Raw genomic sequence first — 24,399 nt, forward strand, 5'->3', positions numbered from 1 at the left:
AGGGGGGCGCTCGGCGGGGCGGGCCGCCGCCAACGGCCGGGGGCGGGTGGGAGGGCCTCGCCATCCCGGGGCGGGCGCGGGGGGGAGGGGGGCTCACCCACCGCTTCCCCCAGCCCGGCGAGGGGCAGCCCGCCCGCGGGGGTCCTCTGTGAGACTGCTCGGCTGGGGCTACAATTGGACAGGCAGCCGGTCCGTCCCGCGGGGGGGGGATCCCCCGCCCTGCGGCCCAGTGTGCGGTACGGGAGGTGTAAACCCCCCGCGCGGCTCCTCCCGTGGTCCCCCCGCCCCGGCGGGGACGCGCGGGGCCGTGAGGGGAGCGGCGGGGCACGGCCTGTTGGCCCCGGTACCGGGTTCGGCCGGGCCCCGGCGGTCGGAGCGAGTCCTCCTGCCCCAGCTCCTGGCTGCACTAGCTCGGGCACCTGTCGGGGCCCCGGTGCCCGTTCGCGACTGTCCCAAGCAGCGGAGAGCTGGAGTTTCGCAACCGAAACAGTTTTGAGAAGGTTCTCTTACTTTTTTTGATATTTTTTTTTTCAGTCATTGCTCTTAGAAGTCCTGATGTATTTAGCGGAGGATTTCCAAGCTTTTAGCCTGTGGTTCCCATTACTGGAAGCTAAGATATGTGTGTGTGACTTGGGGAAATAGTGATTTTTTACTTGATTGGGGTTAAAAAAGGAGTAGGAATCTGAAGTCATATGTTTATCATGTAAGTGAAATATGGTCATTAAAAAAGTACTTCTGCCAGGATGGTCTTACCTTGCCCTGCACCGTGTAGGCTGTGCTGCAGGGAGGGCTCGGGCAGCCTGGCAGAGCTTGCTGTCCAGCTCATGGCAAGCCTGGAACCCGAAATACCCCAGAGGTTCTCTGCAGGCTCCATTTCAGGCTCTTTACTAGTCCCATCGTTTTCTCTTCTTCAAATAACCGCCAGCTGCGACAGCTGAAACTGTAGTAGTAGCTCGGAACGGCAGCGTGGTGTGCTCAGTGTCCCGCTTGTGCTGTGCAAGCAGGTGATGTTCTGGAAGACTCCGGCAGAAATTGTTCGGTGCGGAAGGTGTTTTACAGCAACAACATTTCTCTAACAGTATTGTTTGAGTGATGACAGTTTGAATGTATATACGTATATATACACACACGTATTTTAAGTAGGGAAAAGTAAGCAGTTTGGAAGGGCTGGGTAGCCATGCATAGGAATTCCTAACGTTTTCCATTCAAGTCTCTCTTTCCAGTTGTTTAAAATTTGCCGGCCTGAAGCTATCTGGATGGAACTTTCCATGGGCTGTATCTGCCGCAAGCAGGCTGCTTGTTGGGCTTCGGCTAAAACTGTTGACCTGCTTTTGGGAACAGAATCAAGGTGATTTATTGCACACTACAGATAGTCTCAAAGCTTTTTCACTGTGGAAATCTTGTACCTCTGGGATGGTGACTTCAAGTTTAGACATGGTAGTTCTCCTGGATTCAAGGAAATGTCTTTCATTGTCTTTGTGAAACTACCCAAGAGTGACCAATGGCCAGAATTCTGGGGAAAAAGCCACACATAATCCATGTGGAGACTCAAGGGGCTGGTATATAACACCTCTGAAGACCGCAAGCATTCTTCAGCCCTTCACATTTCCTCCATGTGACTGGACTCCCATCTATTTCTGCCACTGCAGGAGCAGGGTGGGATATCACATGGCTCCAGGCATGGGATCTGAGAAGAGTGTGCCACTCTCGCTGTAGCAGGTACTCAACCATCTGGGCTTTGTGCTGTGGTTGAAACAGCTGCTCCAGAAAACAGCTGGAAGTAGAAAAGGGCTGATGGGGAAAGTCAGGAGGAAGGTGGTGATTCTGAAGTGGGTTAGCACAAGAAGGCCAGCAAAGGAAACTAGAGCAAAGCTGGCTATAGATATAAAGGAACAGAAGCAAAGGGAGCTATGGTTAGGAGGATGGAATTGGTGTGGGAAGTGTATCAGCAAGAATGGGGTGAGACAGAGGTTTGAGAAGAAAGACAAGATAGTATTAAGATGACAGCACCGGGGAGAGAGACAGGAGAAGCTGAGAGGGGCAACAAGGAAGGAAAGAAAACTAGAATTATTATTAGAAAAATTATTACTGTTGAAAAATACTATTCCTGAATTTCTGTGCTTCTTTTCTTGTTTAGCTGGTAGCTTTGAAACACATCAGCAAAATACTGTCAGCTCTACAGCTTACAGTCACGGGAGGCTGGTACAGTCCCAAAAGGAGGAGAAGGTAGATTCCTCCTCCAAACTTGAGCTGTCAGCAGGAGAGTTTGGTTTGATGTCTCCTCAAAATGCAGTCTTTGGTGCACCTCCTTCTGTGGGAGCTTCACAGGCTTGGTTACGTGGTAGTACAGATGTACAGTGCCAGCAGTGCAGTGCAACATACAGAGTCTGTGCCCCGCTATAAGAGACACTTGAACTGGCACTGCATGGAGCCCAGGGCCATTCGACAGGGCTAAATCCAACTGAGACCATGCTCCTGGACCCAAACTGGCTCAGCAAAGGTACATTCGTGATACGCTGTACTTAGACTAGAAAGCTCTCTTACACCCTGCTGTGCCTGGGTGGACCCATCTTGAGTATCTTTGCGCCACTGCTGTATTTGATTGGTAAACTAATTTGCACATGGATGTTGTATGTCACCGTCTGTTGCCCCTTCTCCGCTGACAGGACCACCTACAAGGCGTAAAAGTAGCCATATCCTGTCAGACCAAAAGATTATTCAGATTTCTTGTCTCTGACAGTGACAATTGTGGATGCTTAGACAAGGCATACAAGAAACGTGGCAAATACAGAGCAATCTGTTTACTTTGTACTCTCCCAGCTTCTAGCTCTCAGGACTTCCGAAGATGGAAATTTCATCTGGAATATCATGTTTAGTAGCCATTGATGGGCATGTGTTACATGTCTAATATTTTTTTCCAATTTGCTTATATTTTTGACCGCCACAGTGTCCTGTGGGTTCTGCTATTTAATTATGTGCTGTATAAAAAGTACTTCCTTCGGTTTGTTTTAAAGCAGCTGCCTTGTAATTTCATTGGTTGCTGGCTTGTTCTTGTGCTGTGAGAAATGAGCGAGTAATCATTGCTTAATTGCCTCTCCCATGCTATTCATAACTTTATATACCCTGAGCTGTCTCTTGGCCTCACTGAGGAGTCTAGTTAATCTCTCATTATATGGACGTTGTTGGTGTCCTTGTTATTCCTTCTCACCCTTTTCTGGTTTTGAAAGGGAGAGACTATAGATTTTTGTGGTAACTTAATGTTTCATTCTATATTCCTCTATTAAGAGTTCCTACAATCAACCCCAGTGACTTCATAATCTACTTTTTCGAAGGTAATAGATAATTTACAGCCTAACATGTATGTATAATCAAAAGTTGCTTTTTCCTGTTCACATTTATCAATATTAAATGCTAACAGTCTTTAAATTGTCCCAATACAACGTTGTGAAATCTGCTGCAACTCTATAACAAAGCTTTGATTATCCTGAATTATTTCCTATCCTTGCTAACTTTTCTCATCTCCTTTTCCAAAACCTTAACGTGTCCAACAGGACAGATTCCTTCATATTAGTTTCCAAACTCAAAATGTATTCTCATCCTTTATTTATTTCCTTTTAAACAGCTATTAATCCAGGAGGAGTATTCTTTACTTTTCTGTGATTATTTTATTTCTGTGGGTGTGAAACCTTATCCCCAATAATTTGGAAGTACAAATACACTTTCTTGACAGGATCACCCTTAGTGTTCAGAGAACTCTGATGGATTTGTGATGTATAACTTCTGTACAGTGGCTATAGTTTCCCCATTATATCGTAGCTACCTGGATATCTGCTAATTTCACTGTTTGCTGTGCAGTTTCTACTGGTTTGCATGTGGAAGTGAGTGACACCCTGTGAGTCTTTGACCATGCCTGATTGATGTGATTCCCTACGGTGAGTGTTACTCTTTAGTGGAAGGTTTTCTTTTAGAATTTAAAGAGTAGGAGACGATTCACTGGACAATGTGGAGAAGTCACAAAGACAGTCATTTAAGAGTTAGGAACTACAAGAATGAAGGTTGCCAGTGTGGCACCCAAGCACAGCGTAGTAATGTTGTAAGACATCTAGTATGATGTCATCAATAGAAATGTTAGCCTGCCACTAAAATGTTCCTTTTATCTTTGCACAGGTGTTTTAAACTCTGCCCTTGCCAACACTAATTTTGGAAGAATCCAGAGAAGATTGGAAAATGGGGGAGAGGAACCAGAAATTTGATTCCACAGTTAAATGATGATGTGGAAGTGCCCATAAGGTATCTTATATCTGTGAATGAAACTCACCAGAGATAAGCTGGATACTCCTGTGCAGCTTTTTTTTTCAAATCCTGATTCCTTTTGACATTGGAAACTCAGGCATAGGGACCATGGTGGCCTGTGGATGAACTGCAGGTCTAAAAGATACACAGTATTGCAAGAAACAAAGCTGAGCAACTGAGGGAAAGGGGTTGGGTGTTATTTTTACTAGGTAACATCGGTACAACGGCTGTAAAGTTGTAGCACTGATGGCCTTCATTATCAAAAGAGAATGTTACCTGCTGAAGGAGACTTCAGAGATCATGAAATAATGATATTTTCAAATAATAGTAAATTAGAATCATATTTATTGATGCAAAATTAAAGCAACAGAAGACAATTAATAGCACTTTACATATACTTTATAGTTCGTGAATCATTCTAACTACTTGAGAACTTTTGTGTCTAGGCTTGAGATAATTTTGCAGCCTAGTTTCTTTTCCTGCTGCTGAGAGGGATCTCTTGACTTTAATAAAACCAGTGGTTGTAAAGCAGTCACATGTAAATATAGGATTCTTTTTTCCATTTACTAGTGAATTGAAAAGAAGATGGTTTATATCAGATCTTTTTGTGAGCTCTACTACTTTTCATTAGGAACTTTTTAAGATGCAGGAGACTGTGTAATACAGCTGGAAAGTAAAAACCTGGAAGGGCATTTTCAAAATCAGATATTGCCAAAATTGATGTTTAATGAGAATTACTCCGAACTAATGTGGAAAAGGTAAAGGTCCAAGAAAATAGTTCAGGATCCAGGCAGTAACTGTTGGACATGTAGAGATTTCAGTTCAACTACATTTTAAGGAAATCGGGAGAGGTGTTTTATAAAGAATACAGAAGATGTCCAGGAGTTTTGAAATAATGCTTTATATTTTAAAACTATTTAAATAATCATGTTTGTGTTTTTAAGAAAGGATTTGCAGAAAAGTCATGTAAAGGCAAATCGTAGCGCATGAAAGTTTTTGATATTAACGTTCTTTCAAAATTCCAAGCTGAAGTTTATAGGAGCCATCAGTGTATCACGTACAACTCTTCCTACCTGTGTCAAATGAAAGCAGAACACAAAGACAGTGTAATACAGCATAACTTCTCAGCTGCTTTGCGTTGTACTTCACTGGCAACGTTGGTTTTTTTAGTATCATCCCAGTCTTCGCAGTGCAAGTACCTTAGAGTTTGTTCTCTGCTACCATCTACAGGGGAAACTGTACAACACAGAGAAATGTCATTTTAACTTTGCCAGAAAGTTACAGAAATAGTTCCAGTTCCTTATACCATAGTTTTTTCCCAGAAATCCTTTTTGCAGTAAATATAATAGATAGGGAAAAAAAGATGTTGAAACCAGTTAAGACTTACAGTTAGCAGAAAGCTATTCTAGTGTTTTTAAAGCTGTAGGTGTAACATAATTTTATATAAAGAAAAATTAAACTTGTATGAGCAAACAAGCCCTTTCAAATGTAGTTAAAAGTCTCATGGAAAAGATTAAATTGCACTTCAGGAATGATTCAATCCTGGTGCATGGATTTAGAGAGCCAAGATCTACAAAGTTTTTTGTCCACCAGTGCTATCAAATAACACTGCTGGCTAAACCCACTGTTCTGCAACATGTATAACCTGAATAAGGTACCTGGTAACACTAGCGCTAACTGAACACTTTGTCCTACCCTACGCTCTGAAAGAGGTCTAATTGCGTGTGCAACTATTCTAGTTGTGGACAGTCATGACTCTTTTCAAATAATGCCCAAAGGAAAAAAAAGAAATTAGGGACAAGTGTGGTTTAAAGCTGATTAGTGTTTTTTAAGATGACTGATATATTAATTATGTAACTACAAAAAATTCTGGATTGTAAAGATTTTCTAATAGATTTGTTTCATACAAATGGCCTTCTTTTACTTTAAATTGGTACTTCATTACTCTATTGGAGTGAATACCTGTAGAGATCAGGTCAACACGTGCTCACTTAAAATCTCATCCAGGCTCTCACTGGCTCTTGTTTTGATTACTGACACATTTTTTTCCTGCAGCATTGGTAAATTTACCCTTGTCCCAACAGAATGCTACTGCAAAGTGTATTTCCCAAATTCACCTCTTTGAACATGTCACTCCTGTTTTTGCATATTCTGTTTTGCTTCGTCTGGTGTCATTCTTCCTTTTCTAGGTTCCCGTTGTCTATCCATCCACCCCAAGACAAGCGTTAGCCCTTATGTCAGACTTTCAAACAGGCACTGCTGCATTTTCTTCTGAACTTGCCCTTTTACAATTAGGAGTTGACCCCAATAAACACACAAGATTAATATACTATCCTCTTTTTAATTACTTCTTAAAACTTCTTTTCTTATTGTTTCAAGGGGGGAAAACTCTTTTCTACTGAAAGCTTGTCAACAGAGAGTTGTGCTGAGATCACAGCGTAGTCACTGATTAGTGCTGTCTTATTGTTTCCTTGGCCTCCTACGCCAGCTGGTCGATATCCAGCTTTGAATTCTGCCTCCTACTTAGATCAATTAGCCCCTTCAGCCGGGGCTGCGTGCGTTATTCTGGGCTTGTGTAACATCCAGCAAAATAGGGTCTTCCTCTATGAACACAGCTGCTTGGCACGGTGATAATAAACACAATAAACATATTACTGCTGTGATTATTATTATGAGTATCATATTTTACACACGGGGGAAAGGCCTGAATTCAATGCCCAGTAAGCTCCACCAGAAAGAACATGACCCAGTTAACCATGAGACCTTTAGGTGGATTTTCATCGCTGGCAAAGGCAGGACCCCTGCTGGCTGATCTGTAAAACATTGATTTTTTTTATTATTATTTTTTTTAAGGGCAGCCACTTAACAAACCCTCCCAGGTGGGTCTGTTCCTGTCACTGCCTCAAGCCAGGGTCATCAAAGAAAGGCTGTGGATACTACAAGGAAGAGAAACTGAGACCTTCACCTTCAAAGTCTCTTGTCAATCACATCTGTCAGCAGATATTTTATACCCCTATGGTGAATATTGGCACAGCTGGTTGTCCTGTAAGTGCAAGGCTCCTTTTGTAGGAAAAAGGAGACCGGGTTAAGGAAAAATTTAGATGAAATTCAGCATTGTCTGCTTTAGCAGCTGCTCAGAAAGAGTACCATGCCTACAGTATTAAGTGACTGTATGTGAACAAATTCCAGGTTTCTTACCAGTGCAGAAAAATATAAAGTAATCATCTACCCTACCTTAAAGCTGGGTGTCCAAATGAGTGTTTAGTTTGATTAGTGGTCCAATGAAACCAACTTTATAACACAGCATGCATTTCCCACAAGGCTAAAATGATGCAGATGCATAAAAACCTGGGCCTGCAAGTGCCATTGGAACAGTGCAACGGGAGAGTACACAAAGATTATTGCACTGAGGGGCTTGGTGTTATCTGGATAACATGGTTGCATGTATTGAAAAGATGTTTGAATATTACCCTGTCTGCCTCAGTCCTGCCTTTTAGCTCCACTTTCAAAAGTCAGCTCCCTTACCACTTGCAACAAGCCCTTTGCCCAAGCTGGCAGAAATGTGATGAGCTGGATTTTGCTGGATGTTTTTCACTGCACATATTACAGAAATGGATTGATTGGCAGTGAGCTAGATTAAGTCAAACGTTAATTAGTTTCAGCAACTATTGTCTTGTTCAGGTGATGACTCTGTTAAATACTTTGGGGAATTTTGAAGTCCCATGTGAAAGAAGTCTTGGAAATCGCTGATATAGCTGAAAGTTCCACTCATGCATTGCTGCAGCGGAGATTCACTGGCTATAAGGCCAGAAGTGACCCTGGTGGTCACCAAGTCTGAACTAGTGGGAAAGTACGATGTATGAAGCTTCATTTTAGAAGGATTCAACTTTCCTTTAGTTTACCCACTTTAGCTTTCTTTCCTCTAAATCAGTTTTAGACTTCATTCAAAGAATATGTATGCATTTTTGGCGCTTAATCTCTAACTATGCTATAAGATGCTTTCCTTACATTTAAGTCAAAGTTTTTCTTAGTTTCTCAGTTTGTTTTATGTATTTTACACATATCTGTGTCAGTGAGAAGCTGTTGAATTTCACTACAAAAAAATCTTATCTGACTTTGTACTGTAGAGGTGGCCAAGGTATCATGGACACCTGAACTCTCAGAAACCCATTTGGTACACATAGTAATGGAGTTTGTCTCAGCAGAGAAAATCAAAAAATTCAGGCGTTAAAGATTAAAAAAAAATAAAAATCCACTCTGATGAGGTAACATAAGCTTTTTGTAACAATTATATTTTGCTTGGACTAGAACCTAACTTTAAGAGAGGCAGGGACTCTAGCTTTTGAATTGCAAGGGAGAGAGAAGAGTTACAATCCTAGCAAAATTATTCTAATGGATAATTGCCCTGAGAGACGGAGAGAGGAGAGAAAATGTAGAGGAAGGCCTGACCCTCCTGTCACGAACAGGTAAAATAAGAGTTACAACTTCTTAATTTTTGTAACCAAAAACCTGACAATCTTTAAATCAGAAACCAACTCTGTTATTAACTTATTAAAACGGAAACTCCAAATTAAAGTCACCAACCTAAAAATCTAAAATAACACAAGTACCTTCCCCGTATCATTTTCTCACACGGGCAGTACCTGACATTAACAGAAGGGTGCTGCAGCTGGTGATCTGTACCCCAGGATGGGAAGATGGGTGGTCCCTGCAACCCTTTCTTTAGGTAGGTTGCAGACCCCTCTGTAATGATAACTTTCAGAACCTTTTTCCTTGCTTTCCTTCAGTGTCATTTCTGAGGTGCAATTAGACCTGCTCCAGAGCCTCAGTTGATGGGGGTCTGCTGTTTCCAGTCGGTTCCATAGGAATATTTTCTTTCCTCTATCCCACTGTTAGAATCCCTGGTCCAGTACAGGCTTTCTTCATATGAGGTCTTTGCTTCTGTCACTACCCAGGCAAGACAGCTTCTTCTGAAGTATATGACCCAATTACTGTGCTAACAGATGGGCCAGTGTGCAATGCACTTGCCAGCTGACTGCTTGCAAACATGTTTTTAAACCAATGTCATCATAATTTGCTACATAGGAACTGACAAATTGCATTCTACTTAACAGAGTATGATCCGGATCTGCTGTAGCGACAGCCTCCCATACTGTTAATGAAAGATCTCCTTTTCCATCCCATGCATAGCCAAGGTTGGCAATAAGGGTGATTGCTATTACACAGTTATTGAAGTCCTGTAGTTTTCATTGAAGCCTGCTGCTTGTCTGAGTTATCTATAAGAAGGCACTTAGGCTTCTGATCTAACCTGAATTTATCTTCTCTAGCTAGGCTGCAGGTACGGCCTACCCACTGCTGCTCTAGCTCACAGCTGCGTGCCACTGCGGGCAACATGTATTCTAGCTTTTCTCAATTTGAGGTTTTCTCAAATGCCACTACTGATGTCAGGGGCCTGGCCTGAGATTTTAGGGACAGCTCCCTGATGTCTAGAAACCAAGTGGTGTAAGGATTTTGGTTTAAATTTAAACCTCAGAGGATTGCAGTTTAGGTTTATCATGTAAACAGAGGGATGCATCCAAGTGCTGTTGGTCTTGAGAAAGACGAGTGGTTCCACCTCCCCTGCTCCACTGTGTCTACCAACAGGAAGCATCTTCTCCACACGCAGGCTGTGGAACCAGTGAAATGAAGAGGTAGTGGGACAGTGTCTGAAAAAGAGCCACACTCCTGACTCCAGTCCCAGGCCCCCATGTACGCAGGCAGAGCCCTCTCCTCAACCACTGCAGGGGAGCTTATTCAGTCACTGTGCTGTCATGGCCTGACTCTTCCCACAAGTCACTCCGGCTCCTGTGATGTGCAGAAGAAAATTATAGGGTGCAATAGAGGATTAATACTGCCAAAAGTACATTAACTCTGAGTGTCCCTGCTCAGCAGTCCCTGCTTCCCCTTTCCACTGGGTTTGCCGGCTTTTCCATGTGGCCCTGCATTGTAGATTTGACACTGGGGGAGGGAAGGAAAAGCCAGGCTGTTTGTCCTTTCTGCATTAGCAAACCACACCTTTGCACAATTATCTTACATCCTGCAAGGTTTTTCTGGGCATGGGAATGGAATGGCAGGTTGGTAACAGCATCCCAGAGTTTTACATTAGACTTTTGGAAGGCTAAAACTAGCCTGTGCCGTACAGGATGGTAAAACATGACCTAATGTTGCAATTCCCATGCTAATTTGCCTCTGCCTTATTCAGCTTGGATCAGGTGTACAGATAATTAAGAGCTGACTGCTTGCTCAAACTGTTCCTTTGCTTTCTCACACATGCTGGTATCACAAAATAAAAACTTCTATCACAAAGTCCATATTTGTTGCCTTAAGATCTCTGCAGATATAGCATCTATCTTCATTTTTGGATATGATAAAGAGTGCCAAACACACAGATAATCCTGATATTCCTAAAGGAGATAATGGAAAGAAAACAAGAAAATGAAAACCACTGAATAATTAAAAGATTTGTTGTGATGTAAACTTATTCCAGCTCACTAAGGATTCTGAACAAGTTGTGGATCCAAAAATCTCACTGTTCCTAAAAGCAGAGTCCTTTCAGTAAGTACTAACTCTCTGTTGCATAACATACTCATTGCCATCTGCAAATTGAAATACTGGCAGGAATATTCCTTGTAGATAAACAAACCTGAGGCTGTCCCGTGCAGCAGTGAATAGCTTTCAAGTTTCTGGCACCATCTTCGGGGTTCCTCACCTGGGGGCTGAGTGCAAGAAAAACCCGGCTACTGCTTCACAGTTATAAGGCAATGACAGCAATTATTTCCTAAGTACATGGCTGTACTTGAAGTGTGTTTGGCTTACATTTTACACAGTGCAAAGTTCTGTAACTTGGGAGATAGCCTACATTACTGCTGAAAAGTAAAACCAAATAGCTTTTAGCACTTGAAGTTAATTTCTGAACTCAAGATTGTCAACAGGAAAAGCAAGAAACTACAGACTTGAAAATACTTATTACTCCAAGCAAATATTTCAAGAGCATATTTAACAGCTAAAGTATAAAGAGGAAAGTCTATTGCAAATAGTTAGAAGTGAATGCTGAGTATTATACATGGTCAGGAGTATAACAGCAGAAACTTCTAGATGGTTAGCAGGCATGCTGAGTAGCAAATAATTGACCAGCTGGGCTAATAACAAATAGAAATAGATTAGCTGTTTTTTTAAAAAGCAGTGCTAATTGTTTATTTTTACTCTATAAACTATGTGTATGTGTATGTCTTTGGCCTAAGGAAAGTTGAGAACCTTGAACTTTGTGGAGGGCTCTTCTCTCCGTTTGATATATTGGAAGAGATGAGAATAAGTTTTAACTTCTGCTTTACTCCAGACTTACAATCAGACTTTACCCCAGATTTAAAACCAGTCACATCAGCTGCTGCTTAGGTTAAACTGGGGGGGGGGTGGGGGGGTGTTTCTCTCTAATACATTGCTTTTTAGAATTAGGTGAATATAACAGACTTTGGTGAGAATACAGAACTGGCCAGGCAAAAGCTTCTTTTTCATTGCCAGATAGCTCCGTTTTGACATTGTCCCCTTGTAGTTCACAGTGATACTGGCTCAGGACATTCCTTTATCAAGGCTTCTCTGGTCTTGAGAAACCACTCCATACTCACAGACATCTGTCCCAAAGAATGTGATGCTGAAGCCTAAATGTCATCACTGAGCATCTGATTTGTAGCAGCTCCTTAAATATATGCTGAATAATTTATTTTTGAAGACAAGATCCCATGTTAACAACAAAATGGACAGTATTCAAAGACACATTTAATAAATGGAAAATGGATGAAGAGAGAGCAACCCGATGACAAATAAAAAATAATTAAATAAATAGTAGGAAAGAAAGGTCAATGAATTGCTGTTGACAGGAAGATACTTTTGCAGGGCCTTGTTAGTCTGATATATGTATGATATTTATGTTTACTACTAAATGAAGATAGTAAAATTTTTTCAAGGCCGTAAATATCACTTCCCATAACATTTGTGGATGACACAGATTTGCCTCATTAGAGTAACTTGAGCGGACAGGGCAACTTGTACAGCGTGGTCTGAGTAATTCTGGGATGACCTGGACCTTTTCAAACAAACTGTAGCAAAACATCAAATTGCACAAGAAAGAGAAGGCGCTGCCTCCGGCAGGGGAGACTGTAGGCTGGACAGCAGTGACTCTGCAAGGGCTGCAGGAGACAGGAGCTGAACCAACTCTCCAAGTGCGATGCTGAGAATTGGCACGGCTTGGAAAATAACGCAGAGGGAAGTGGTTGGAAGGAGGGAGCTGAGGACTAAGGCTACGCTAGAAGCCTACATAACTGCCTTAGCTGTACTTATTTAAAAGGATATTGAAAATGGGTGTTGATACAGAAGAGAGCAGCAGTATTTGTTACAGAGCTTTAGAAAATGCGTTATGAACAGACACCTGAAAAACAGTCTGCTATAAGAAAAATCAGGTTTGATTACAGTGTATAAGTATCTTCCAAAGAAGGAGGTACTGAATGGCTGTAGGCTAATGGAAAAAAAAATTAAAATAACAGTCAGTGATTGGAAAATGGAGCTATGTACTTCAAAATGGGCAGTAACCTCAAATGACTTAAGAGGAATACATTCTCAAAACAAGTGGGGAACATTCCATCTCTTTTGGTATTAAAATCAAGTTTTAATTTCTTTCCAGGAGCTGCAGTTTAGCAGTCTAAAAAGCACAGGTCACTGGGTGAACTAGTAGGATATACCAGTGACATTTAGGAGTCTGTAACATCCCCTCCAAAAGAGGGTGGCCACATTTGAGTGGTTTACCAGGAACGGTCCTGGACCCACAGCGACTCCTGAACTATGCCCAGAACTGTTTTGGGACAAAACCATGCCAGCAACTGCTCTGATAATTTTGAAATTAAAATTAAAATAAATAAAATAAAATAAAATAAAATAAAATAAAATAAAATAAAATAAAATAAAATAAAATAAAATAAAATAAAATAAAATCCATGTCCAGAAGTGTTCCCTGATGCTCTTTAATTTCTCAGTAAGCACCTAAGTCTCTGGACAAATAACCTCACTTACAATTTTTCTTCTAGGCTTGTGTATTTCACTTTTTCTTGCAGAAAAAAGCACAATTTTTGTAAAAAAAAATTATTTAAATTTAATAAAATTTTAAAATAAATAAAATATGAAATAAAGGCCATTTAAAAAATTCAGACCTAGAGGAATTAAGGTGCAACACCTCATGATTCAATAACACAAAAAATCAGCTCTTCCTCAGCAAAACTAAGTGAGACAAAACTCAGGGGAAAGAATTGCTCATTGGAAATTTTACGGGTGCAGCACACTGCTTGAGCCTGCCACCCACTGCGGGCAGCGCAGGGCAGGGAGGGCACGGAGGGCAGGGCAAGGATGGCCATGGTTAAGGCGAGGCAAGGCAGGGCAATGCAGTGCAGAGCAGGGCAAGGCAAGGGAGGGGAAGGCAGGGCAGGGCAGGGGAGAGCAAGGATGGGCAGGGAAGGGGAGGGCAGAGCAGGGTAAGGCAGGGCAGGGCAGGAGGGCCGAGCAGGACAGGGCAAGGCAAGGCAGGATGGGAGGGCAAGGCAGGGCAGGGGAGGGAGGGCAAGGCAGGGCAAAGCAAGGGCAGGGCGGGTCAGGCAGGGCAGGGCAGGGCAGGGCACGGAAAGGAAGGGAAGGGAAGGAAAAAGGAAAGGAAAGGGAAAAGGAAAGGAAAGGGAAAAGGAAAGGAAAGGGAAAAGGAAAGGAAAGGGAAAAGGAAAGGAAAGGGAAACGGAAAGGAAAGGGAAAAGGAAAGGAAAGGGAAAGGGAAAAGGAAAGGAAAGGGAAAGGGAAAAGGAAAGGAAAGGGAAAAGGAAAGGAAAGGGAAAAGGAAAGGAAAGGGAAAAGGAAAGGAAAGGAAGAAGGAAAGGAAAGGAAGAAGGGAAGGAAAAAGGAAAGAAGAAAAAGAAGGAGAAAAGAAAACCCACCTCCCTTTTCAACACCTTCCAACCTTTGCTTTCTAAATGTACCCTGCTCAGATGGTTAATGTTGCATATGTGGTGCCAAAAGATCTCAAGATATGCATCATCTGAACCTAAATTGGTCTTGTTGGAACAAAAGATGAGGAAACGTCAAAACTGAAAAACAGAGGACAATTTTTGTTCCTTAGCCTGCAGCCCATTCCCTGCCTGTTAACAGCAGGGTTACTTCTGCTATTCCTTTCATTTACATCCCAATTTAAACTGTTAAAGCTTGTACATCAATTTGATGCAACTAGTCAACTCTGTATAAAGGGTAATTTCATTTTAACATTGTCGGAGACTATCTTCGGATGCCTGGGAGTGAGCAGGTGCATTAACAGTTTTAAGTTGTTATAATTTCAGTGAGCACAAGAAGACGCTTTTTAAACAAACAGCCCTGCTTTAGACAAAGAGCCTCAAAGGCAGTCAGAATCAAGCTGTATTGCTCAGTGTTGACTTTATTAACATACTCTCTTGGCATTCCTGTGAAATCAGTATTCACTGAATTGCTCACTGTCCTTATACTTGTACTAGCACAGCTGATTTTTTTTAACCTTAAATCACAACCAGGCTAAATAGACACCACCAAGTAAACCTAGCTATTAAAAAAGCTTGACTGCACATAGTTATTAGGTTTGTAATTATTTTCTCAGTAGCAATCCTTGCCTTCCTAAGTACACAATAATTTAAAATGATCGTAAACTGGCAGTAAGTGGAAAGGAATTCTGAGCAACAATTGAGAAGCCTTGAATATGTGTCTGTTCATTCATTCTTTTTCATGGGGTTTTTTGGTATCTGAGTAGGGCTTTATAAATTGGAAGAGAGGAGAGAGTTGTCAGTGAATTGAGGAAGTGTGTACAGGTAAGGTTATGGCCAGTGCATCTGGAAGAAAAACAAAACCTACAGTTTGTTATAGGGGAGCTGATAATTAGGGGCTTGCTCTTTCTATCTGTCATGACACTTCCATTTCAAGGTCACATCTGACTTGATCTAGTCAGGTTTCTAGCAGGAGACTGACCTGCATAACTGCCACAGGCCCTGGAAGCCGCCTCTGCTTCTGCAGCTCTCTGCTAAGTTAACGCCAGTATCCTCCATCAGTAGTGTGCGAACCTGTCAAGTATACGCACATGATGCTTGGCTCTTTGTTCTGCAGCGTGGCACCCTTTCAGCAGCTTCTGGGAGTCCTTAGATCAAGAAAACAATCTTCAGGCAGCACATTTGATAACACTTCTCAGGCTTTTTGTGTATTTCAGTAGTGCTGCCTCATTGGGTAAATCAGGAGTATGCAATTATCCTGTTGGTTTTCCTGCCCTTCACCTCAAAAAGATTTCTTGTATCTCTCAGAGATTGTGTATTTACCCTTGGTGTTCCCTGGAAGGCAAAGAGACATAACATTTGATACAACACTGATGAAGTTCTTGACTAGTTTGTGAAGATCTCCCTAATCTCAGTGCAACAGTCTCCAAAGTTTCCAAGCTCCTAAGGTTTCCCATCTGTCTCACAAGCTTAGAAATGGCATACACATGATGCAAAATCAGATGAATGTGAGATCTGAAGAAATCTGCTGTTTCCCAACTGATTTGCTGCCATATCTTTCCCAGAAAGACAAGATCTTCCCAGATGAGTCAGACAAAAAAGTGTCCAAAGGACCAAAACAAGAACACATTTATACCCCAGTACAGCTAATTCAACTTGCATCATACATTTTCTGAAATTGAAATGCTAAATTGTTTATGAAAAACAGAGCACAAGCCTCTATTTTCTGTTCTGCTAAGTTTAGAATTTAAATGAGACGTGTATTATCTTTCTTCTCATTATAATAAGAAAGATATTTTACACAAAATTAAAAAGAAAAGAGCTAGAATCAGAAAAGCATTTGCCTTCTGTTCACCTTGATAAATAATAATAAGCTTTGCAAGTATATGCTTCTTTCAACAGCTACGCTCTTTAGTCTCAGAATATTGATGTCTGGCTAATGAGGATTTTCATGGACTTGAATCTCTGTTTTTGTAAAAGATGCATACCAAGACTGATCATTTTGAGAACGGAATCCTAAAATCTTTATGCATGACCAGATTGTGTTCAAACCTGGGGACACATTGGGACCAGAAAACCTGACAAGAGGTTTTCCTTGCAGGTGAGGACTGCATCACGGGAGACACCATTCCCTACTAGAAGTACAGAGCAATTTACATTAGTGTGTTATCTCAGAACTGCCCATTCCACAAGCTTCATCATTTTCTAAGCCTTTGAATGCCACATCACAGCACCCCTACTTTTGCACATGGAAGTTCTCCAGAGGAAGGGAGAAAGATTTGCTCATCTTTGTGATATTACTCAAGACTCTTTCCCTTCTCACCACTGTCATTCACAACCTCAACAGCCAACTATTCTAATATTTATAATCGTCATCCTTGCAATTGCACCCATGGAGTGCAATGACACTTGGTTATAAAGAGATTATTTGTATTTTAAAGAGATAAAGACTGGTGAGATCAAAGCCAAGTCAACTGCAATGAAGTTGTGGCAGAAAATAGCATGGTTGGTGGGAGGAAGTTCTGAGAAAAGCCAAACTAAGTAAATAACAAGAAAAGCAGGCAAATAGGAATTTGCCAAGGATAGGTATGCATGAAAACTGAAATCAAGAGACTGATCAGTGGCTGCTCCTGTAGATGTTTGTCCCCACTGCATCTGCAGCTGGTTCTTCCTTTGAGTTTGGGCCAGATGGTACCACCCCTACACACACATTTTACGCAGAAGAGTCCTGAAGAGTGGGGCAATGCCAGCTGGGCTCTGCTACATCAGCTTTTACTGCCAGGTCTGAGGAAACTTGGATCTGCAGCTGTACTCCAACAAACCACGCACAGCCCAGAGCCACAGCAGCAAGGGAAAGCATCAGGCCTGTTCAGATCCTTTCTGCAGCCAGCATGGTACAGACACAACTGCTGGAACACGCAGTGCTGAGCGGTTTGTCCAGCTGTGGGTCACCCAAGAGGGGACCTGTGGGGGCTGCTGTGCCAATGGTGCAGAAGCTGAAAGGCCAAAGCTGCTTGCTGAAGATCTCACCGGTGGAAGGTGAGATCTCGGTTGCAATTTTCTCTTTGACCAGCAGACTCCACTGTGCTGCCTGGGATGTAGGGGCAGCCAGGTCTCCACTGACCTCAGGGCTCCCAGAGTCCCACCTTGGAAAGCAGGAGTGGTAAGGAAGACCCAGAGGAATGGGAAGTAGTGTGGATCACCTGCTATGTAGAGATGGATGAGGAAGTATTGAAACGTGGCAAAACAGCAAAAATTCCACTGACCTTATTAACTGAACTCCTGCAAAGCGCAATGAAGAAAAAAGCTGGAGTTTCCTGAACTCTTGGAGCTGGTGGCATCTCAGCCCTCTTTTTTCCAGGTGCTTGGATCATCCCTGCCTCCATGTTGTCCCCTCCCTCGTGTTGGCACAAAAAATTTCTGTGCAGCTCTGCGGTGAAACGGATCAGGAACCAATACAAGCCGAGAGTAACCCAGCCCAAGTAATAGTTGGCTCTGACTCAGATCAGTTCCCCAGCCACAAGCAGTGGGAGGGGCGGCACAGCGACAGGAACAAGTGATAAGTGAAAGGCAGGATGGCTGCTTCTGGTGGCAGTGAGAACTTCTGCCTGCTCAAGTTGTGCATGCAACTACAGCCTAAGAGCGGAGGCTCTTGAGGTCAATGCTTAAGACTGAATCAGCTGTAGGGTGATGTTGGAGCAATGTTGGCTTGCTCTTCCTGTACCCCATGTTCCTGTGTTCTCCAAAAGGTACATGATTTGAAAGCAGTGGACAGAGCAGAAGGCCACAAGCCAGAAAACAGGAATTCCCCAAATGTCTTCATGAGCATCATGCTCTGTTAGCACCTAGCTTCTGACAGGGAAGGCAGAAAATAGTCCCACAGGAGCAGCTCTGACCACGTTTGGAAACCCTGTGCTCTTGCTAACTTGGTTTCCACTGTAGTCTAAATAGAATGGGTTTCTGAAGCCTTTATATGCTGAAATAATATTCAATTGAAAGTATTATTATTTGTTGTAAATACTCCCAATGCTGCCAAAATGCATGTCTCTCAGTTACGCTCCTGTGATGATGAAGTACGAGATTTTGGAAAAGCTGCCAGGTATTGGAGAAGTAAGTCCATATTCCTCCAAAAGCTATATTGACAAAAAAATTCAAGCAAAATAAAAATGCTAACTGATGTTATATCCAGGCATACTAAAGAGGAAGATAAGGATGAATATAACTCTACTTAGAAACCCACTGTGAGTTTATAAATCCGAAGTGGACCTATGAAAAAAAAAAGATAAATAAAAAGCACAGTAAAGAAATGCCTCTTCACAAGGCACAGAAAAATCTATGATCTCAAAGCAAATTTTACAAAGATTCTTGATGCAACAAGAGTTCATGAAATCTTAGGGAAGTTTGAAAGTGAAAGAGAAGAAAAGAATTTCCATCTCCAAAAGGGGTAACAACTATACCTATCAAACCACAAATAATAGGAATGATGAAAAAAATCAGAACAAAGCTTGTAATTTTGGTAGTACGGTATAACTTGTGCAACTCTGTACCTTTCTAAAAGAAAAAGATGTTGGTTTTCTGGTTAATAAATAATAAATCTAACCATTTTGCCAAAGCCTGTAAATAAAGAGTCAGTTCCAAAAGTCAGCACATGATGAGAAACAGCCTCAGCACATAGACTCTTTAGGCAAGCATTCAAAAAAAGTAAATACAGCATGCAATTTATCTGATCTGGACGAGCATGGAAAGAAAACCGAACAAACCTGGATTGAATTAAGACATTCCACTAGTATAACTTTCCTACAAGTTCCCTAGTTAAAGAAGGATAAAGGAGACCTTGTGTACACAGAGATGAAGATCTTCTAGCTACAGAAGAGACAGCGCCCTAATAAAGTAGCCCTGCTCCTGTCTCCTGTAATAGGAGGCTATTTTGAGCTGGATTGATGGAGGGGACTCTGCGGTGCCTGTCTTGTAGGCCCTGAGCCAGGGAAGGAAACAGTTCCCCGGCCACTCAGCCATGGATGCTCTTCCTCCCTCTGCCACCCGCCCGCCCTCGTCCCCAGCCCCGGCTCCCACCATGCAGCTGCATGCTCAGCAGCCGTTCCTGCGCTGCCCAGGGAAACCTACGGGTCTGAACCAAACACCCCAGCTCTTCCCATGCAGAGCATGAAGAGAAACAGGCACCCAAGACTGAGAGCTGGCCTTCCACCCCCAAAAAAGAGCCCCCAGATGAGCGGGAAGCTTCAGAATAGTCCTTACTCTGCCTTCTCACAGCGAGTTACTTACTGAGCAGAAGCTGAAATTTCTTTTCCTTGTTTGCCCGCAAGGGATATCAGAGGCATGGGTTCAAATTTGTCTCCCGCCTGCTTTGGAAAGTGGGTTTGAACAAGTATCTCTGTCCTAGGATGGTGGGTGGGCTGTGGGCACTCCCTAATCGAGCTGTTCCACTGCCAGCCGGACCACCGTCAGCACAGCCCCTCAGCAGGTGACTTCAGGTGACTGAACCAGAGACCTGGATTGCACCCCTTGCCCCAGTGAAGAAAAGCAGAGAAAACTCCAGAAGATGAAATTGAAACAGATTCCTATCAGAATGCCCTGAAACTGCCTCTCAGACAAAAAGTCCCTAAATAACTTGAAACAGAAAACCTTGAAGATAAAAATACACAACAGTGAACAAAACGTATATTATCAATACTACGTACCTGACCTTAATAACCCCTTGAAGCCGGTTCTTCCGAAGCAAAGAGCATGCGATGCTCAGGACCCACGTGGGCAGCTGCCCCGCAGACCCCTGCACGCTCCAGAGGCCGGGGCTGTGGCAAAGCGATCCCTGCTGGCTGCGGAGTCTCTTCACAGACATTTAGGCTTGATTGTTACAAAGGGGTTGTTTGGTCTTTTGGAAGGCAATCGGTTCAGTTATACAAAAGCTGAAAGAGTTTAAAGATTGAAGGTCTGAGTAGTAGACTTAAGGGGGTTAGATGGCTTGAGAGCACCTTTATTTTGGGTTGCTTTCTATTTTAAATAGCACTTGATCAAGATGAAGGAGGTTGCAGATGATTGCTGGGTGAGGACAGGGTGCAGGAGGCTACTATGGACATTAACTATGTAAAGTTGGGCCGAATTGATAAAAGAGTTTGGAACTGGCTGTAGAGGAACAGATCCCGTGTCTCTTCTGCCTCCTAGGGACATGCCTTGCACTGGGCCATGTTCTCAGAGGGTGAGAACTGCAAGGTGTGCTGTAAACCCACAAAGAGCAAGGCAGAAAGTTACAGCAGAAGGACCGTCGTCTAGTGAGTAGCCAATCCCCTAATCCTGCAATACACAGACACTTAAAGTCACCTTGTGATAACTAGCCTGCATAAGGTCAAGTATACGTCTCTGTCTTTCCATGATAGGGGTGTAGCGCCCTTCCAGCTCCTCAAGCAGATAGGCACATGATGTTCCTCACTAAAATCCTCCCCAAAGCAGCACTGTGCTGACATACAGAATTTACAATGCCTGCGTGATTTTTGTTGTACTTTTGTAAATAATATTTGCTGCAAATCAAAATGATATGTTTACCAATGTATGTAGGGAGCGAAATATAGAAATGGAAGACATTAACAAGTTTATAGATATAAACAGGAAGCTGCTTTGACATAAATACATGATGACATGCAAAGAATTGAGATTCTCATGGAATATCAACAGACTGTGATGACCTTGACAACAGTTAAAAAAAATAAATCATTAACCCTGAAAAATAAACTCATATGACCCAAGCAATCCTTTCTCCACTACAAAGCTCTTTTGATAACTAGGATTGATGGGTGTTACACAGATATAATGAGGAGATGCTACCAAATGATGCTGTGTTACCGTATGCTCTAGTTGGGTGGTCTACTGTTTCCCTGAAACCACTGAAATAGGAGGGATGGCTAATTGGTAAACAAGATTGTGCCCATGTCTAATTATTTTTTTACAGCCAAGTGACATTTCAAGGTTGATGCCTTTTAAAAAATAAGGGATGATAGTCCTGTAAATGTTTCCAGAAACTGTTAAGTAAATACACCCAGTAACTAGACCACGTGTTGCTCATTGCAGTCATTTCACTCCTAAATACTCAGATCACCTTCTTAGTAGAAATTACAGAAAAAGGAAGTCAGTTTCGTTTGTTTAGTTTCATTTCTGTATTTTAAAATATGGTCTCTAGCCTAGAAAATATCATTATAACTGTATTGGGTTTGCGTGGCAAGGTTTTGGTAGCGGGAGGCTACAGGGGTGGTTTCTGTGAGAAGCTGCCAGAAGCTGCCCCCATGCCCGATGGAGCCCACGCCAGCGGCTCCCAGGCAGACCCACCGCTGGCCACGACCGAGCTCAGCAGCGATGGTGGCAGCGCCTCAGGGATAACGCTTTTAAGAAGGGGAAAAACCCCTCTGGAATGGCAACTGCAGCTGGAGAGAAGAGTGAGACTATGTGAGAGCTGCAAACACCCAGCTCAGTGCAGGAGGAGGACACAAGGCGCTCCAAGAGCCAGAGCAGAGATTCCCTGGCAGCCCGTGGTGAAGACCATGGTGAGGCAGGCTGTCACCCTCAGCCCATGGAGGTCCATGGTGGAGCAGATCCCCACCTGCAGCCCATGGAGCCCATGGTGGAGCAGATCCCCACCTGCAGCCCACTGAGGTCCATGGTGGAGCAGATCCCCACCTGCAGCCCATGGAGGATCCCACACCGGGGCAGGGGGTGCCCGAAGGAGCCGTGACCCACAGGCAGCCCACACTGGGCCAGCTCCTGGCAGGGCCGGTGGCCCAGTGGGCAGAGGAGCCCAGGCTGGGGCAGGGCTGGGGACGCCGCAGGGATCCCCTGGGGCCGGCTGGGCCTGCGGGGCTGTGCCCTGTGGGGGACCCACGCTGGGGCAGGGGGGGAAGGGCTGCATCCCTGGGAAGGACTCATCTTGGAGAAGGCCATGGAGAACTGTCTCCCAGGGAGGGACCCCACGCTGGGGCAGGGGCAGCGTGAGGAGGAAGGAGCAGCAGCAACAACCTGTGGGGGACTGACCGCAGCCCCCAGGCCCAGCCCCCTGTGCTGCTCAAGGGGGAGGAGGTGAAGAAATTGGGAATTAAAGCCCAGGAAGAAGGGAGGGGTGGGGGAAGGTGTATTTCTGATGCAAATGGTAACAAATCAAACTGATTTCCCCAGTCGGGCCTGTTTAGCCCCCGCCGGTAACTGCTGGGCGATCTCCCTGCCCTCACCTCGACCCACCAGCCGCACGTTACATTCCCCCTCCCCTGAGGGCTGAGGAGGGGGTGATCGGACAGCTTCGGTGGGCACCTGGTGTCCAGCCAGGGTCAACCCACCACAATAATCCCTGTTGATTTTATAAATGTCAACATGGTTAATGAATCTGTCCAGGTTTTAGGCATTTAATTCACAAGGGTTCATTTCTTTTAGTTGTTTAGTTGGACGTTTGTTTACAACTATGAGTTCCAACTAAAAGGGAAAAGGGTCTAATGACATAAACAGTGTTCAAAGGTTGTGGAATCGTATGAGATTATTTCTGGTGATGTCCCAGACAGCTAGTCCCCTGCACAAAGGCAGAATCTGCTGTTACTTTACTGCCAGCTTCACCTTATTTATTCTCAAATTGCTCTCCAGAAGAGATGCCTATGTATTATTCCCTGGGACGGTAGGCATGGCTATACTTAAGGTTATCCAACATTTCTCATCCTGAGACTCAGTTTTTCAGTCATCTGTTGCCTTCTAAAAGCTAAGTCATCAGGTCTGAAATTCCACAGAGATGATGGCCTCAGTCTGACTTTTTGGCCAGAACTATTAAACTGCTTGACAAACAAGACAAAGGAACACAAGCTGTCTTTAAGAAATCTGGCAGGCCTTTCTTTGAAGCAAAGCCTTGAAATTTGGTCAAGGCTAGCTCTGATTTTTCTGAAAATTATTTTCTTCTGATAAGTAAAACATGCTAAACATCACAGCTTACAATTGTTGAGCAGAGATCCACTAATATTTAGTAGCTGCTTCAGATGTCATCCTAAGGTGGCAATCATGAGTGGAGGGAGCAAGGCAAAAAGCAGGATCACAACCCAGGCTGAAAAAGATCAGACTTCAGCTTTTTCAGGTATCTTCCTAGGAGAATCCTGTGGGAGAATGTCCTGGAGAGAAGAGGAGAGCAGAAGATCATTTGGTTTTCAGGAATGACCTCCTCCACGCTGAATATCAGTCCATCCCAGTGAGCTGGAACTCAAACAAAGGCAGAAAGAGGCTGGCACAGATGAATAAGGAGCTCCTGACAAAACTCAAAGGTAAGAAGGAAGCATGTAAGAGGTGGGAGCAGGGACAAGTGACCTGTCAATAATATGGAGATGCTGTCCAAGTGTGCATGGATGGGGTTAGGAAAGCCAAAGCCCACCTGAAGTTGAATCTGGGGAGGGATGTGAAAAGCAGGAAGAGCTTCTCTAGGTACATCAACAGCAAAAGGAAGGTGAGGGAAGATGTGGACCCACTGCTGAATGGGAAAAGGTTCTTGATGACAAAGGACATGGACATGGAAGAGGCTGCAGTACTAAATGCCTTCCTTGCCTCAGCCCTCACTGGCAGGGCTTGCCTTCAGGAATAGCAGGTTCCTGAGAGATCAGTGGGAAGATCTCAAGAAAGGAGGATTTACCCTAGGTAGAGGAGGATCAAGTTGGGGCACATTTAAACAAACTGTACATACACACATTGGGGGGAACTGGTGGGATGTACCCCTAGTGCTGAGGGAGCTGGCCAATGTCACTGGGAGGCCACTCTTGATAATCTGTGAGAGTTCACAGCGACGGGGAGAGGTTCCTAATGACTAGAAGAAAGCAAATATCAATCCTGTCTTCAAGAAGTGCAAGAAGGAGGCTTGGGGAACTACAGATCCAATCCAAAACATCAGCCCCACTTCAGTCCCTAAGAAAATGATGGAAAAAATTATCCTGGAAACCATTTCCAAGCACATGAAGGACAGGAAGGTCGTTGGGAGTGGTCAGCTTGGATTTATGAAGACAAAGATATGCTT

At 43.5% G+C, this 24,399-nt stretch overlaps 2 long non-coding RNA genes across 3 annotated transcripts; one reads left to right on the forward strand and one right to left on the reverse strand.

The window, feature by feature from the left end:
* Window positions 1–92: 92 nt before the first annotated feature.
* On the forward strand, window positions 93–7,533 carry LOC114014671 (uncharacterized). Of its 2 annotated transcripts, none has more exons than XR_008731519.1 (2): window positions 93–4,290; window positions 7,147–7,533. It is a non-coding gene; the product is annotated as an uncharacterized LOC114014671 (long non-coding RNA). The 2 variants fall into 2 exon arrangements; XR_008731520.1 differs by lacking the exon at window positions 7,147–7,533 and adding an exon at window positions 6,483–6,620.
* On the reverse strand, window positions 4,622–21,313 carry LOC114014672 (uncharacterized). The gene is made up of 3 exons (XR_003558266.2): window positions 19,650–21,313; window positions 15,349–15,701; window positions 4,622–5,529 (listed from the first exon to the last, which is right to left on the reverse strand). It is a non-coding gene; the product is annotated as an uncharacterized LOC114014672 (long non-coding RNA).
* Window positions 21,314–24,399: the final 3,086 nt, after the last annotated feature.

This window comes from Falco cherrug, chromosome 3, assembly GCF_023634085.1.
Source record: "Falco cherrug isolate bFalChe1 chromosome 3, bFalChe1.pri, whole genome shotgun sequence".
Taxonomy (NCBI): Eukaryota; Metazoa; Chordata; class Aves; order Falconiformes; family Falconidae; genus Falco; species Falco cherrug.